The following is a 17285-nucleotide window of genomic DNA, read 5'->3' as shown; positions in this document are numbered from 1 at the left end:
AATGCCACATTTCACCAAACATTTTAGGTGCTAGTCTAAATTCATAACACAACCACTTCCCCCACTAACCTGCAGACTTGAATTCCCCTCTGAGGATATGGGACTGTCCCCATGTCATTACACTTCAATTTATATGTCAGTGGGAAAAACTGCCGTGTGTGCTGGAATTTCTATTTAGGAAGTTCTCACATAAAATACAAATGTTTGATACTTGATATCACGAAGACACTTTTTATTTCTGCATACTCATGACTCATATCCAGTGCCCCATGTGGTTTCTGTGGTTACGTGAAGTTTTAGGTTGAAAAAGAAATAGAACATTTTCCTTTAAATAAAAACTCCAGTTTTGTATAAAATGATATCACATATAGAACTGCTGCATAAGCCATTTTGTACTTTAATATAACTTCATTTACTTTTCCTTTCCTGTCTGCAACAAGCCATGATAACTGCCAAGAGTTCAAAAGTATCTAAAAATGTATCCTTGGAAACAGCGCTCATTTTAAAGACAGAATTTCCCAGAATCCCCATCCTCTGCTTCTGCAACTAACTCACCTAAGCTGGCCATACATGGATCAAAATTCAGCCGGTTCAGCAGGAACTGGACAAGTTTCAATCCATGTATGACCGTTCCTGTTCTAGAAGATGATCCATCAGCTTTTCATGAATGGGCTTGTTGGCATATTTTCACTTGATTAGTGTATGAAGCCAATGTGCTGCAGACTTGATCAGTGTATTTTGATCAGTGGGAGAAACTGACGCATGTATAGCCAGCCTAAAGGATAAAATTACCTTTCATAATATGTTACACCCATATTCAAGGTGTATCATACTACTAGCACAGCCCACCCCCCCAGTTCCCCGTTGTAACAGCAAGAAAGAGATCTTCTCCCCCCGCTCGCTGTCACAATTTAAAAAAACGCACCTGTGCAGAGCTCCCACCTGCCCGCGTCGTTCATTCACAGAGTTCTGTGAATGGGAAACTACAAGTCCCGACAACCTCTGCTCTTGACAGCTTGTAGGTCTCAATGAACTACAAGAGTGATCAACAGGTCATTGATTCTTCCTGTCATTGTGAAACTGCCTTCCTGTATGATGTACATTCAGACAGTTTACACTGACACTCTGTAGGAGTCCTGCATGGCAACTGCAATCTGCTGAATGCTTTCTAGGCTCTTACAAAAAAATATTAAATGCAAATTCTTTAACATGCAAACAAATGTGCATTTATATATATATATATATATATATATATATATATATATATATATATATATAATTATTATTATTTTTTTTTTTTAAGTGAAGCACTACATCTGCAATCAGCAGGTCGTGGGTAACATGCAGGACTCCTACAGACTGTCAGTGTAAGTTGTTTGCCTATAAATCATACTCTGGTAGTTCATTGAGGACTACATGCTGACAGCTGCAAAGGATATCAGGACTTGTAGTTTCTCATTCACAGGATTTAAAAATTGTGACAGCGAGCATCAGCTTCCTGGTGTTTGGCGCTTCCTGCCTGCATTTCCATACTTGGCTGCTTGCAGTCCCTCAGATGTCCTGGCACGGAATTAGCTGCGAGCCCATAAAGGAACTGCTGTTATTCAACCATGTTGGATGAGAAGTGCTCTTTTACATAAATATCATATGAGTTGCTATTTGTCTTCTATTTAAAGTGTCACTAAACCCACAACAGTAATATCAATCTGAATATGCAGTAAAGCATGAGTGTTATACTCACTGTGGAACTTAGGGGGTTAATCCTCTCCACTGTGTAAAAAGGCAGTTAATCCCGTCTTCTCTGATTCTCCCTTTCTTCCACTTTCCCCGACTCATCTCCTGAACAGAGCCTTGGGGGCAAGCAGCACATGCTCCGTTTGGTGTGTATCGCTAGAGAGCTTGGTTTTTTTCTTGGGAGAGTGATCAGCACATGGCCACTCATCACTGTCCAGACAGAGGGTCAGAGGTCCTACAGTCTCATAGGACATTGGGAGGGGAATGAAAACTCCTACAAGCTTTAACCAGTGCTCTGCTGGACACTGCTAGAAGTCACAAGACTGATCTAACTGCTGATGAGAAAAGGTATTTAGCAGTTTACATTTACTAAAATAATTGCATTTCCATGTTCTGTGTACTGTGGGAGACCAGATATAGGGAATGCAGGGTCATGGGTTTAGTAACACTTTATTAAAGCTTTGTATCTGCTACAGTTAGTTTGGCCACTCCGCTATTCCTTTATATTTTACATGATCACCACCACACCAGTTATATTATCCCTAATCACTGCCACCCCAGTTACAGTGTCCCTGATCACAGCCATACCAATTACAGTATCCCTGACCACTTCCATACCAGTTATATTTTCCCTGATCACCATCACACCAGTTACGGTATCCCTGACCACTTCCACACCAGTTATATTGTCCCTGATCACCACCACACCAGTAATAGTGTCCTTGATTACTGCCACAGCAGTCCTAGGGTCGCCGTACCAGTGTAAGTCAGCAGCAGTGTTCCTGACTGCTTCCACACTAGTCCTCAGTTTCACCAGATCAGTGTAAGCCAGGAACATATTCCTGATCATCACCACACCAGTGCAGTGTTGGCTCTGCCTGCCACCTGTACTAACCCTGGCTTGTTTATTGATCACATTTCTACCTGTTGCCTGGACTAATCCTTTGTCTGTTTGCTGGCTACATCTAAATTGACCAATCTGCACGTCTGAGTATGCTCCTGTGAGATACCAGTCCCAAACATCCCCTACAGAAAACTTCACTCCTAGAACCATATAAACTCTTTTGTCTTCCTTTGTTTAGCCTCCTGTACTTCCTGACCAGTGAATATGGCATTTTCTGGGGCAACCATGTAGCAGTACACTAGACTTTTTTGGCTTATAAGAACTGAGACTGCTACACTAAGCTATATTCCCTGACCACTCGTATAGAGGAAACCATTACGGTGCACTGGTTCTGATACAATGGGTTGATTTGATTGATACAGAAAATACAATGGCTGGTATAATCAGTCCAAAAAGTCTCACACATGTAGTTTTGCCATACTCAGGAGGAGTAGCAGAATGTGTTTTGGGTGTATGTGCGAGAAACATTATTAAAATTCACAACTTTGTATTAAAAATAATTAATTATCATTAACTTCCTCAATTTTCCAAAATCTAACAATGAAATCTTCAAAAGACTCAACATGCCTCTTAATAAAATGCCTTGAGGTGTTCGCTTATCAAAATGTGGCTGTTTTGTGGGTGTTCCCACTGTCCTAGTGCTCCAAGGTCTCTAAAAATGGGATAGGTAGCCAGGAAATTTGTGCTCATAGAACGCCTGAAGGTGTTCCTTGAACTTTTGGCCCCTCTATGTGGCTAGACCAGCAATGGGCAAACTACGGCCCGCGGGCCGTATACGGCCCCGTGGACCTTTTAATCCGGCCCGCGGAGCTAGGCTCCCGCTAGGCTCCTCTCACAGTCCGCCCTGAAGACCAGTGTAGCATGAAAATCTGTCTCCTATGAGGATCTGTCCCCCTCAACGTTTCTGCACATGTGCCGGAGATCGGCGATCGGCTGCTAATGCCTGAAACTGGCACATGCGCAGATACGTCGAGGGGAACAGATCCTCATAGGAGACAGATTTTCATGCTACACCGGAACGGCGCGGGAATGCGGCGAGAGGAACGCGCGGAGTAAAGGTAAGTGAATTGACACAGGGGGGACTTGGGGACTTAATATGGGGGATGAATTAATATGGGGGATGAATTACTATGGGGGATGAATTACTATATGGGGGATGAATTACTATGGGGGATGAATTACTATATGGGGGATGAATTACTATAGGGGGGATGAATTACTATAGGGGGGGTGAATTACTATATGGGGGATGAATTACTATGCGGGATGAATTACTATAGGGGGATAAATTACTATATGGGGGATGAATTACTATATGGGGGATGAATTACTATGTGGGGGATGAATTACTATGTGGGATGAATTACTATGGGGGATGAATTACTATATGGGAGATGGATTACTATATGGGGGATGAATTACTATGGGGGATGAATTACTATGGGGGATGAATTACTATAGGGGATGAATTACTATATGGGGGATGAATTACTATATGGGGGATGAATTACTATATGGGGGATGAATTACTATATGGGGGATTAATTACTATGCTTACTATGGGGGAATATTACTATACTTACTATGGATGACACATACACATCATTCATCTACTCTTGGTCCGGCCCCCGGGTCCAATATATGAACCCATTGCGGCCCTCAAGTCATAAAGTTTGCCCACCCCTGGGCTAGGCTGTGAAAAAAGTCTCATACATGTGGTATCGCCATACTCAGAAGGAGTAGCAGAATGTGTTTTGGGGAGTAATTCAAAGTATGTCTATGATGTGTGTTAGACATATCTTATTGACAACTCTGTGTGAAAAAATAAATTTTCATTTTCTTTCCTGGATTTTTCAAAAACTTGTGGCAAAAAGACTCAGAAAATACCTTGGAGTGTTTGCTTTCCAAAATTTGGTCATTTTGTGGGTGCTCCAGGGCCTCCAAAAATGTGATAGTCAGTAAATTAGATGCTTAATTTATACTCCTTGAAAGCCCAAAGGTGCTCCTGGGATTTTGGGCCCCTCTATGCATCTGGGTTGTGAAAAAAATTCTCACACATGTGGTATCCCCATACTTGAGAGGCAAAGCAGATTGTGTTTTGGGTTGTAAATACAAGTATGCCTACGCTGTGTGTGAGAAATAACTTGTTAAAATGACAACTTTGTGAAAAAAGCTAATTTTATTTAATTTCTTCATTTTCCAAAAATTTGTAACAAAAAATTACAACTTCAAAAAGCTCATCATGTCTATTACTAAATCCCTTGGACTGTCTGGACTATCTATACTGCTCTGACATTTTAGGACCTCATGATCAATTTTCAAATGCTATACTATAGTTTGTAGACTCTATAACTTTCGCATAATAAATAATATATGCTAAATAATATATGCTGATATTGGGTTAATTTTACCAAAGAAATGTAGCATAACACATTTGGCCTGAATTTATGAAGAAAGATTATTTATTTGCAAAATTTTATAAGAGAAACTAAGAAAAATTAGGGTTTTTTTTAATACTTTTCAGTACTTTTCTGCTTATATAGCAAAAAATAAAAGCCCTTTGCCACCAGAACAGGGACAGAGGGGAAATCTATCAATGGGGACACATCTTCCCATTATAATTGTGTAAAAGGGGATTTCACCTACATTGCAAAGATGTCCTCTCACTTAAGGACCTGCTGAGTCTATAGGCGTGAAGTGAAACCTCCCTAATGAGACACGGATAGAAAAAAAAAAGGCAGCTGTTTTAAACCTCCGCTACACTACTTGCAAAGAAAAAACATTATGGCTTTTGTTATACTTTAAGTTTAGTGCACTGACAGTTTCATTATAATTTACCAAATTTTCCAGTGTTGGCAGATGACATGGGATTGTTTTTTCTCAACAAAACTGCATACTTGCTTTGAGATGAGTGGAGACATTCTTTTGCCTACTGGCAACAAAACCCATCTAGTAAATCACACGTGTTAATTAGGAGAAAGCTGCCTCCAGACTTTATCGCGGAGTCAGACATGTTAGTACATTGAGAAGGTGATTTACTAAAACTGTTGCACACAGAATCTGGTGTAACTGTGCATAACAAACCAGCTTCTTTGTTTTATTGTCAAAGCTTAATTGAACAAGCTGAAATTAGAAGTTGATTAGTTACTATGCACAGCTGCAGCATATTCTGTGTGCACCAGTCTTAGTAAATCTCCCCCTAGTACACGTGATCAGAAAATCGGATGACAAAAATTAATTTCCTATGGATCGTACGATAATCTGATCATTAGTACACAGCTTTTGAGAGCCGATTATGATAGTTCATGTGACAATATCCGAAGGGACAAGCATGAACATTTTTCTTGTATGAGAACAGTGCAAGCGATTTTAATTTATTCAGTATAGTATTTTTCCCCAAAAAATCGACAGACATTACATAAAATCACTTCAGAAGTTGTATTTTGTCGTATGAGAATTTTTGTAACAGTAGTAACCTCTTCATTTTCTATATGAGGCTAGCATGCAAACAAAACCCCCAAAAAACGGACGACCATTTGTTCGATATTCTCCTTTTGTGTATGGGACAGTCTACCCTCATTTGAAAAAATCTTCTGAGCCCGGCAAGCTTTGCAGCAAATTATTTTAGCTCATAGAAAATGTTCACTGTGGGAAACACAGAAGTTGCAATTGCTGATCACTTCTTCTGAGAATGCTGCTTGCCTGGCAATTACGTGATTTGACTGGCCTGCAGGACTTTCTAACTCACTGACCATGGAACAAATATGCAGATTGAGAAGTTTGACTCCTGGCTGCAGTGGGTTAATAACAATATAGAAATAATTGGATAAGCCTGACAGCCAAGCAAACTGTATTTTTAGAGGAAGTTCAGTAATAGCACCCTACATATTTTTCAAAGCACAGATTTCCTGTATAGAAATACTAGCAAAAGTGTGCCTGTCCCAGAATAAGCAAGGTGGAGGAAATTACAATGTCGAAAAAATCTTTTGTGTTTTGACAGCAGGCAGTATGTGCAGCAGAGGCATGCAGAGGGTATAGAAGTGGGCAGTATGTGCAGAAGAGTGCTGAGGATATGAGGGGGGTTTCATGGGAAGAGATGTCTGTGTGCCAGGGGGGAGGAGGGTTGCCTCCTCATCCCTATAAAACAGAACACATATTAATTACACAGGTTCTATGGCTGATTAAGGTGGTAATTAAACTCACTTAGTGCCTTATCTGCATTAAATTAGCCTCAGAACCTGCGAAATTAACAGGTGTTTGGTTTTAAAGGGATGAGGTGGCAACCCTACAGGGGGGTCCATGGGGAGGATGTCGATTAGCTGGGAGGGTCCATGGGGAGGGATGTCTGTCAGCCAGGAGGATCTATAGGAAGAGAGATGTCTATAAGCCGGGGGGGGGGTCATAAAAAGGTATGTCAGATGGGGGGGTCCATTGCCTGTCAGACAGTAGGGTCTATGGGGAGGGATGTTTGTCAGCTGTGAGGGGTTTATAGGGAAAGATGATTGTCAGCCAGGGGGATCCATGGGGCAAAACATCTGTCAGTCAGGGGAGGGTACATGGAGAAAGATGTTTTTCAGGAGTGTCCATGGAAGAGATGTCTGTCAGCCAAGGAGTAGGATGAGGCAGGGAGGGATGTCTGTCAGACAGGAAGGAAGTGGGGGGTTGCCTGAGGGTGTAGCGACGGAAGGAGTATGTGTGTGTGAAAACATAGGGACCTTGGGAATGGGTAACTGTCAGTCGTGGGAGGCAAGCCGATCTTTCCCCGGCTCATCTGCCTGCCCTTTTCACCAGTTTACTGTGTAAACAGCCAGCTGTACTGTGGCATGGGAGAGGAAAGCTGCAGGTTGACTGTGCAACAGCAATGGACCAATCAGCAGTAAGGAGGAGGGTAGCAATGTTTCTGGAAAAAGTTTTCTCCTCGGTCAGTGCTACCCGGGCAGAGTTTAACAGGAGAGTGATGTGACAGGACCATGTTGAGGAGCTCCATTTAAGAAAGAAGAGCCTGTGTCATCAGAAGCCCACTGTCATGAGGGGGACAACCAGAGGCTACAGATTCAGTGGAGGGATAAAGCTTCTTATTAGAGTCACCGTGTGCAACCCAAAGTGAGTGGATTCCTGATCAGAGACCACATTGTCGCTGGGTCTGGTGAGAGGGATTTGTAAACGCTACTTGTTACCACCATTAGAAACTGCCTACCAGCTATCATACAGCCTTAATACTGCCTGTAGGCCTTATTGACTGCCCTAACGTGCGCCAACAGACCCCAATGTTTAGCTGGCTGAAAAGTCAGGACTAAAGACTGTCCCTAAAAGTTGCAGCTCTAAGACCTTTTTTTTGGTAAAGAGTTATCTCTTAAAAGACACTGCATCCCAGCCAATCCCTTAGACTGCACTCTAACCTAGAGTAGGGTTATCACTAAGAGCCAATTCACACCACACGCAGTTCCGGTGTAGTTTTGATGTAGTTTGCTATGTACCAGTACGGTTCTGTGCAGAAAAAATTATGCATTGTTCTACTTTTTTTCTGCCCCGGAAACTGACTGGAACTGACTGCACTGGTGTGAACTAATGCCATTGGAATACATGGAAAACATTGTGCATGCATTTTTGATGCAGAAAAAAAGCACACTGAACTGCATCTAGTGTAAACTAGCCCTAATACTGCATTTAACGTTTTCTAATATTGTTTATTGCTGATTTACTAACTTACACTCCTGATTCTAGTTAAAGATATAAAATTTGATTTTTGCCAATTTATCAGTTAATACTGTCTAGCAGGCTGTGTTTTAATCTATCAGCTGTGTGCTCATTTATGTTCAATTTGCCATTTATTCTATTTACTGGTAATAGCCCACAGCCAGGTTAAAGGTATTTTAAACTTGTGTATTTATTCATACTTGCAGTGATTTTTAGTTAAAAAGGTGTGTCAGAAGGGGCAAGGTTTTTCTTGGAGTCGAGGCACAGAACAGAGAACCCACAGTTAGCAAGTAGCTCCTTCGATGGTCCGAGAGGGTCAGCTTTGTGGCAAGTTGGATTTTCCGTCAGTGGTTGGAGGAGATCATGGAAAGGTATGTCTATGCAGGCCTCTGGAACAGTTGGGGGCTGCACTTGAGGCCCTCTATACTAGTCAAGTTCACCACCACTGATCTACATTCTTTCTAAACAACTACTGTGAGAGTGAATGCATCCTATATTGCAAGCTCCTTGAGTGCAGGGATTGATGTGAATGTAAATTATACACTCACTGGCCTCTATTAGGTGCACCTGTTCAACTGCTTAGTAAAACAAATTGCTAATCAGCCAATCTGCAACTCACTGCATTTAGGCATCTAGACATCAGAATTGGGAACAAAGGGGATTGACATGACTTTGAACATGGCATGGTTGATGGTTTTTAAGAAAATATCCAGCTATCAGCAGTTGTGTGGATGAAAATGGCTTGTTGATGTCAAAAAATCAGAGAATGGGCAAAATGGTAAGAGATGATAGAAAGGCAACAGTAACTCAAATAACCACTCGTTACAACCAAGGTATAGGTATGCAGAATACCATCACTGAATGCACAACACATCGAACCTTGAAGTAGATGGACAACAGCAGCAGGAGACCACATCAGGTGCCATTTCTGTCAACTAAGAACAGGAAACAGGCTACAATTCCCACAGGCTTACCAAAATTGGGCAATAGAAGATTGGAAGATTGTTGTCTGGTCTGATGAGTCTCGATTTCAGCTGCAACATTCAGATGGTAGGGTCATAATTTGGCATAAAACAACATGAAAGCATGGATCCATCCTGCCTTGAATCAATGTTTCAGGCTGGTGTTGTAATGGTATGGGGGATATTTTTTTGGCACACTTTGGGCATCTTAGTACCAAGTGAGCATCATTTAAACTCCACTGCCTACCTGAGTATTGTTGCTGACCATGTCCATCAATTTATGACTACAGTGTACCCATCTTCTGATGGCTACTTCCAGCAGGATAATGCACAAAGCTCAAATCATCTCAAACTGGTTTCTTGAAAATGAAAATGAGTTGGATTACAGCACCTTTGGGATAAGGCGGAATGGGAGATTCGCATCATGGATATGCAGCCGACAAATCTGCAGCAACTACATGATGCTGTCATGTCAATGTGGACCAAAATCTCCAAGGAATGTTTCCAACACCTTGTTGAATCTATGACACGAAGAATTAAGGCAGTTCTGAAGGCAAAAGGGGGTCCAACCTGGTATTAGCAAGGTGTACCTAATAAAGTGGCCGGTGAGTGTATATGTAAATCACTGCGTAAACTGTTGGCACTTTATAAGTACCTATAATAATAATAATACTAGGCATAGTTGAGAGTGTAACGCTGCTAACCAAAATTAAAAAGAAAGCTCACATGTTCAATGATATTTTAATACTGTACCTGGCTGTTATAGCACATGAGATATCCTCATTATAAACATACATAGTTTGTTCAGTACTACTCCTTTCAGTGTGGAAAATATGGCTTAACACACTGCAGACATCAAAAAAATATCACCAATGTTGCGGGAACTTCCAGGGTCTTATGAGTTCCTGAGACATTGGTGATATTTATTCCTGATGTCTCAGTAAAGGCAATAATGCTTTCCATGAAGTGCCGATGAAGGTCTTCTACATGCTTTAAAACTGGATAGCTTCATATCTCCCATTCACTTCAACACCCCCAAAAGTTTGAACATCACTAGTAGGGTATGCAACTGACATTTACCATGCTCATGATAAATTACCCAAATTTATGGTCTGATGTTACTTATGAGATTGCCGGCATGTGGTAAAAGTACTGCCGTTTAGAAGCTTGATGATAGATGAAAAATAAATCCTTCTAATTTTTCTCTTGTATTGATAACATTTTTTGAAAATCATTTTCCAAGTAACCTAATACAGATGGAAACCTTGCCCTGATTTATACAGTACATTTGAATTAACCCATGGTTTTGCAGTTTTGCATGATAAGTATTTGATCTTCTACTTAAAAGAAAATAATTACAACATGTCTTGTGCTAATTAAAGCGTTCAATCAGTGCTGTTACACCTCCTCTACACCTAATTACAACAAAATAAGGCATATATATTAAATATACTTTGAGTAATGCTGCATCAAATTGCTAGTTTACCATCATGAAACCTTTCTATTCTGAATGTAAAGGGGTTCTGCAGTTTAATGAAAAATCCCAATGTATGCAGAACCCCTCTATTATGTAATACAGGGTGGTGTGTCCTCCTGAATTTCATGGGGAGGTGAAATTCCAATGCCACTTCTATGAGAATTATTGTAACTGAATAATTGGAATTCAGGCTACTAAGTACTGTAAACAATAGAAGAATGAGGTTATGTAGCTATAAAACATTCATGTAATAACACAATGGTGCTGATTTACTAAAGGATTAGAATGTCTGCCTGTGTTCATTTTAATCATCCAATAATGTGCAAGGAAAAATTCAAATTTTAATGCTCCTGCGCATAATTGGGTTCTTGAAGTGAACACAGGTTCACTTTTAAAGTGTTACTAAACTCACAACAGTAAATTGAGTCTGAATATGCAGTAAAGCTTGTTATACTCACTGTGGAACCTAAGGGGTAAATCCTCCACATTGTGTAAAAAGTCAGTTTGATCCTGTCTTCTCTGATCCTCCCCTTCTTCCACAGTTCCCAATCTGTCTGCTGAGTACAGAGCCCTTCCCAGGCTCCTAAAAAAAATAGTAAATGCACATTTTTTTACCCGCAAGAAATGTGCATTCATTATTTTAGGGTGAACTTATCCTTAAATTGTGGCGAACACCAGAATGTGATTTGGCTGCTCAGCATGCGCTTGTACTGAGCACCCAAGTGCTTTTTTGTGCGAGGGCAACCTTAAGGAATAAAGTTGTTTTTTTTGTGTCAATGGGGCCGGCGCCTCTTTTACTTGCTCAGCAGATGCACTTCTACTTACGGTTAGGAGAACCCTATAATCCCCTTTCCTGAGGAACACCCAATTGGTGCTCGTCACACTGCCAGGTCTCTCCCCTCCCTGCTAGTCCCCGGGTGCGGTGCTGGAGACAGGCAAGGAAGTGAATAGAAGATAAACAGTGCAAGGTTAAAAACATGAAATGTTTGTCACCATAAAGCCCCTTTCGTTTTTATAAGCCCCTTACATTCCTAAAAGGTCCTCAGATTTAAATACGATTTTGGTTCAAATATTTTTTTTTTTATCAGGACAAAGTAGATTGCCATAAGGGACAAGTAGATTGGAACCCTGATTTAGTCCCTTGGAAAAGTAATTTTTTTAAAATTTCCACACTCCTGGACAGTCAGAGAATGAAAACTCATTCTACAAGCTTTAACCAGTGCTAGACCGGACACTGATAGAAGTCACAAGACTGCTATGTACTGCTGATGAGAAAAGGTATTTAGCAGTTTATAATTCTTAAATTAATTGCATTTCCATGTTCTGTGTACTGCGGGAGACCAGATATAGTGAATGCAGGGTCCTGGGTTAAGTATCACTTTATGTGAGCTTTCTACTCCTTTAGGAAAACAATCTTAAATTATCTCGGAAGATTTACAGTTCAAATGGAAATATATTTTAATGCTGGTAAAGTAGATGCAAACCCCTTATTGACAAGCACAGTGGAACATAAACAATTATCAATATTTGTTAAAAAATAATTTTCAACCTTTTTTCATATTTTGTTACACCTCAGTACTGTGGATCTTCCTGAAAAATATTTGCAGCCACTTTCTATATACATGTCTGCACACAATGACTGCATGGCAATTCTCGGGAGGGTTTTATGATGTTAACAACACAGTTGAACCAAATTTACTTTGCTTCTAATTTTTAGAGACTCTTTAATGACTGGCTTGGTACAAATGGACTGGTGATCCATTTGGTAAAGATAAAAGTCTTTACCAAGTAACTAAAGACCTCTAAGTTTAATTTACACGGTCAGAAAGATACATGAGAATTTGCTAAATGACCACATAGAAGAGTTTTTGCTAGAGAACAGTATTACAAGTGATAGCATGGATTCATGAAGGACCAAAGCCTTTCTGCTGCTTTCTCTTTATGATGAAGCAAGTCATCGGCTGGGGTTATAGTATACTTAGACTTTGCAAAAGCGTTTGTCACAGTTCCCTACAGATCGCTAAAGTGTAAGTTAGTAAATGGATAGCAAACTGGCTAAAGACTGTATTCAGAAAGTAGAGATTAGTGGTTCATACTCTGAATGGTCTAAGGTTATTAGTGGTATACTCCTACAGCTCAATGTTAGCAAGCAGAGGAGAGGGAGACAAGCAAATGTCCATTCACTGATCTCCCCTAGCTGGTAAGAACCCGGACGCATCTCTTTTTTCAACCTGATTTATGCCAGTGATGTGTTGAAATTACCTATTATAGTTTCTATTGAAAGCCTAAGTGACAGGGTGACAATGCAGGAGACACAGCATTGTCATTCCATAACAGGAAGTGGCTGAACAGGGAATTCTATGGAAGGATCACTAGATATTATTTAATGGGGGATATGCATGCTCACTGCCCCTTTTTTCGTGGCTACTGAATTTTAAAGAGGACCTCATGCTGATTTTATTTTATGAGACAGTACAAATATTTTGTAACCAAGGGCCTCAAGCCGGCACCCTGTCCCCCATAAAAGGATGTGGGGGTCTTCAAGGGGAGACATTTTAGAATCTGGAAGCCCCAGATATCCTGCCCCCTCCCAGGTGACTGAATAAGAAGTACACAGTACCCATTGTTACTCATTTACCCAAATATACAAAGAGTAAACAAAAACACCCACATTGTGAATAAAGTCCTTTTTTAGAGTCAATCACCTCATCTACCAATGTAAATCCCTTTCAATCAAAATATACAGCAGACATGCTGCACCCAATGCTACTACTCCCATCTCAAATGAGATGCTTGGCCAGCTTCTGTATGTAAACAAAGGAGCCAAGGATGTTGGGTGACGTTACTGACTAAATATAGTTATCACTGTACTTTGTCAACATCACCCAAAATTCCTGATCTGTTTATTTAAAAACAGAATCTAGTTGGCCAGGCATCTGTCCTTTAACAGCTGTAGTGCTATCACCACTAAATTACGTATACTCTCTCTAAAAAAGAAAAAAATCACTTTTAAAGGAGCACATAATACTGTATCTACAACTTCACATGCTGATTTAGGGCATCCCCAAAGCATGTACTTGAAAGTCTGGTGGTGTATTTTTAATGTTGCCCTTTAACCGTTTCAATACCGTGCAATTTTACACCTTCCTGCCCAGGCCAGTTTTCAGGTTTCAGCGCTCTCACACTTTGAATGACAATTGCGCGGTCATACAACATTGTACCCAAACTAAAATTTTATCATTTTCTTCACACAACTAGAGCTTTCTTTTGGTGGTATTTAATCACCGCTGGGGTTTTTATTTTTTGCTAAATTAACAAAAAAAGACCAAAAAGTTTGAAAAAAAACCACATTTTTCTTTGTTTCTGTTATAAAAGTTTACAAATAAATAATTGTTCTTCATAAATTTAGGCCGAGATGTATTCTGCTACATGTCTTTGGTGAAAATAACACAAATTAGGATGTATTTTTTAGTTTGTAGGAAAGTTATAGAGTTCACAAACTATGGTATAGATCTGAATATTGATCAATCCTAAAGTACTGACAGCCAATCTAATATCTTGAGGTCCAAGAATGTCAGAGCAGTACAGATATCCCCCAAATGACCCCTTTTTGCAGAGTAGACAGTCCGACGTACTTCATAAGAGGCATGGCGAGTTTTTTGAAGTTGTATTTTTTTGTCATAATTTTTCGGAAAATGAAAAAATTCAAAAAATAATTTTCACTATTTTTTTTTTACCTACTGTCACCAGTGCAGTACAGCGTCATCATATAACTGGCATGGCAGTGAACAGCGACACTGACTGGTTACAGTATGAAAAAAAAAAATATATATATTTTTTTTTTTTTTTTTATTATATTTAATTTTTTATTACATTTTTTTTTATTTTTTTTAAGATTTGTTTTCATATTTTACTATGACCAAAATAGTACAATGTTACCATAGTAACACTGTACTACTTTGGGGAAGTGATCAGTATTTTTTTTTTTTACACAATTTGCTTATAGCAAAGAATTACTTTGCTATAAGCAAGCATTTACCTGAATGAAATCGATTCATTCAGCTTTTTATTTTTTTTATTTTTTTTTTTGTGCTTAGCTGTGATTTGGTCACAGCTAATCACATGACATGTGCATGTGATTAGCTGTGACCATTCACAGCTAGGCACTAGTATACAATGGATGGCATCATGAATGAAGCCATCCATTGTATACAACTGTCATGTGGCCTGCTGTGATTGGTCACAGCAGGTCACATGGTACCGGCAACGGGAGCCGGTACTCGGATCTGTCATCGGCCGTGTCCGAGGTGCACGGGCGGTGACAGATCGCACTGCTGCGCCGCTCTGCAACCGCGCAAACCGCGCATGTGCGGGAGCACGCCAAATGGCGTGCACCCGGAAAGCTGCAGCGCTTTTCAAGCCGCCAAACGGCCATTGGCCGGGCGGCTAACGGTTAAAGGAGTACAGCCAAAGCTCGTTTGGCTGTACTTCTCCTGTGGATCACAGGAGTGCAGTCCATTCTGCACTCCTGTAACCTGTTTTTAGCTGACAGCAGACTAAAGTCTGTTGTTGGCTGATATCACTCTGCCCGTCCAAGCTGGGGATCCCGATCACATGGTCAGTATCTACCCAAGAGCCTGGACCGCCACCTGGCTCAGCCTCTCAGTAAGCCTGAGCCAGCCCCTTCTGCCCCCTCCAGAGCCCACTGATTGCTCAGTTCTCAACCTTAGAGCCAATAGGGGACAGCTGCAGCATTGGATTGTTGCTTCATCCACCTAAGTAGTATGATTTAAAAAAGAGAACATACTTATTTTTTTAAGGTGCCTTAAAATATCCTGTCAGTGATGAATGGTCCCCCATGGTAGCACCCAGCTACCCATGCCCCTTTTTTTTACCAAGATTGGCAAGCTGGCCTTAAAAAAAGCCAGAAACAAATGACAAAATTCAGCATCATAGGCTTCAATATGGTGTGGTGCTACATTCAAGTTTGACAGACTTGTTACTGGGTTCACCTAACCTTCTTCGAACCAAACTTTGACCAGTTTGTTTATCCTTCTTTTTGTAAACAAAGTGCTTTTATTTTTAGCATAAACACACATGTACATTATTATTTTACTTGTATTTCAATTCCATTACTCTAAAGCTGGCCATAGACGAATCAAAATTTGGCAAGTTTAACAGCAATTGGCTGGATTTCAATCCATCTATCGGCAGCTTAGCTGAATTCGATCTACTGATCAACTTCAGTACAACCAATTTGTCAGGTTTTTTCTTTTGATCATTGTATCATTGCATTCTGACAGCTGGAAACCTTCCGCTATCAGAATTTAATAGTGCAGCGACAGGGATTCCCCCCTCCTTTCCGTGGTTGAAGGAAAGAAAATTGCATAATAAATGGCCTGCCTAAATATATTATGAGTCGAGGGCATACAGCCATGTATCTGGAATCCTGCTTTTATATACATTCATTATTCTGTATGAGTTGAGATGGCCTTAAAGAATTTACCTAATTTATTGTTGTTTAATATAAAAAGAGATAGTGGAAAAATAATAGCACAATGTATTTGAATTTTAAGTTAATGATGAAAGGCATTGATAAAAGTTACTAATGAACATGAAAATAGCTATGTATTAACTAATGTAATCATCACAATTTTACAGAAAATGTCCACGTCAGCACTCACTATTTGATAGAGGGTAGTTGTGCTTATTATACAGTTGCAAGAAAAAGTATGTGAACCCCTTGGGATTACGTGGAGTTTTGCATGAATTGGGCATAAAATGTGCTCTGAACGTCATCTAAATCACAACAATAGAAGAACACAGTCTGCTGAACATAATAATACACAAACATTAGATGTTGCCATGGTTTAATTGCACATAACATGTAAACATTCACAGTGCAGGGAGGAAAAAGTATGTGAGGCCCTAGCTTAATGACTTCTCCCAGAGCTAATTGGAGCCAGGAGTGAGCCAACCTTGACTCCAATCAGTGTGATGATATTGGATGTGTTGCTGACAGCTGTCCTGCCCTTAAAAAACACACACCTGTTTTGGGTTTACTGGTTTCAAGAAGCACTGTATGATGTGAACCATGCCTCGCAGAAAAGAGCTCTCAGAAGACCTACGATCAAGAATTGTTGACTTTCATGAAGCTGGAAAGGGTTACAAAAGTATCTCCAAAAGCCTTGATGTTTATGTGTCCACGGTAAGACAGACTGTCTACAAATGGAGAAAGTTTAGCACTGTTGCTGCTCTCCCTAGGCGTGGTCGTCCTATAAAAATGACTGCAAGAGCACAGCGCAGAATGCTGCATGAGGTAAAGAAGAATCCCAGAGTGTCAGCTAAAGACCTACAGAAATCTCTGGCACATGCTAACATTTTTGTTGACACATCTACAATAAGGAAAACATTAAACAAGAATAAAGTACACGGGAGGACACCACGGAGGAAGCCATTGCTGTCCAAAAAGAATATTGCAGCACGTTTGAAGTTTGCAAAAGAGCACCTG

General features: G+C 40.3%; 1 protein-coding gene across 2 annotated transcripts in view; it reads right to left on the bottom strand.

Moving 5' to 3' along the window:
* LOC149432475 (uncharacterized) overlaps window positions 1-17285 on the bottom strand; it is a 208866-nt gene that overhangs the window by 118570 nt on the left and 73011 nt on the right. The gene's annotated exons all lie outside the window — the stretch shown is intronic.

Source organism: Staurois parvus, unplaced genomic scaffold, assembly GCF_062004578.1.
Source record: "Staurois parvus isolate SC_StPar_1 unplaced genomic scaffold, SC_StPar_1.0 ptg002140l, whole genome shotgun sequence".
Lineage (NCBI taxonomy): Eukaryota > Metazoa > Chordata > Amphibia > Anura > Ranidae > Staurois > Staurois parvus.
Note: the sequence above shows the minus strand (reverse complement) of the source record. Positions and strands in the feature narration are given on the sequence as shown.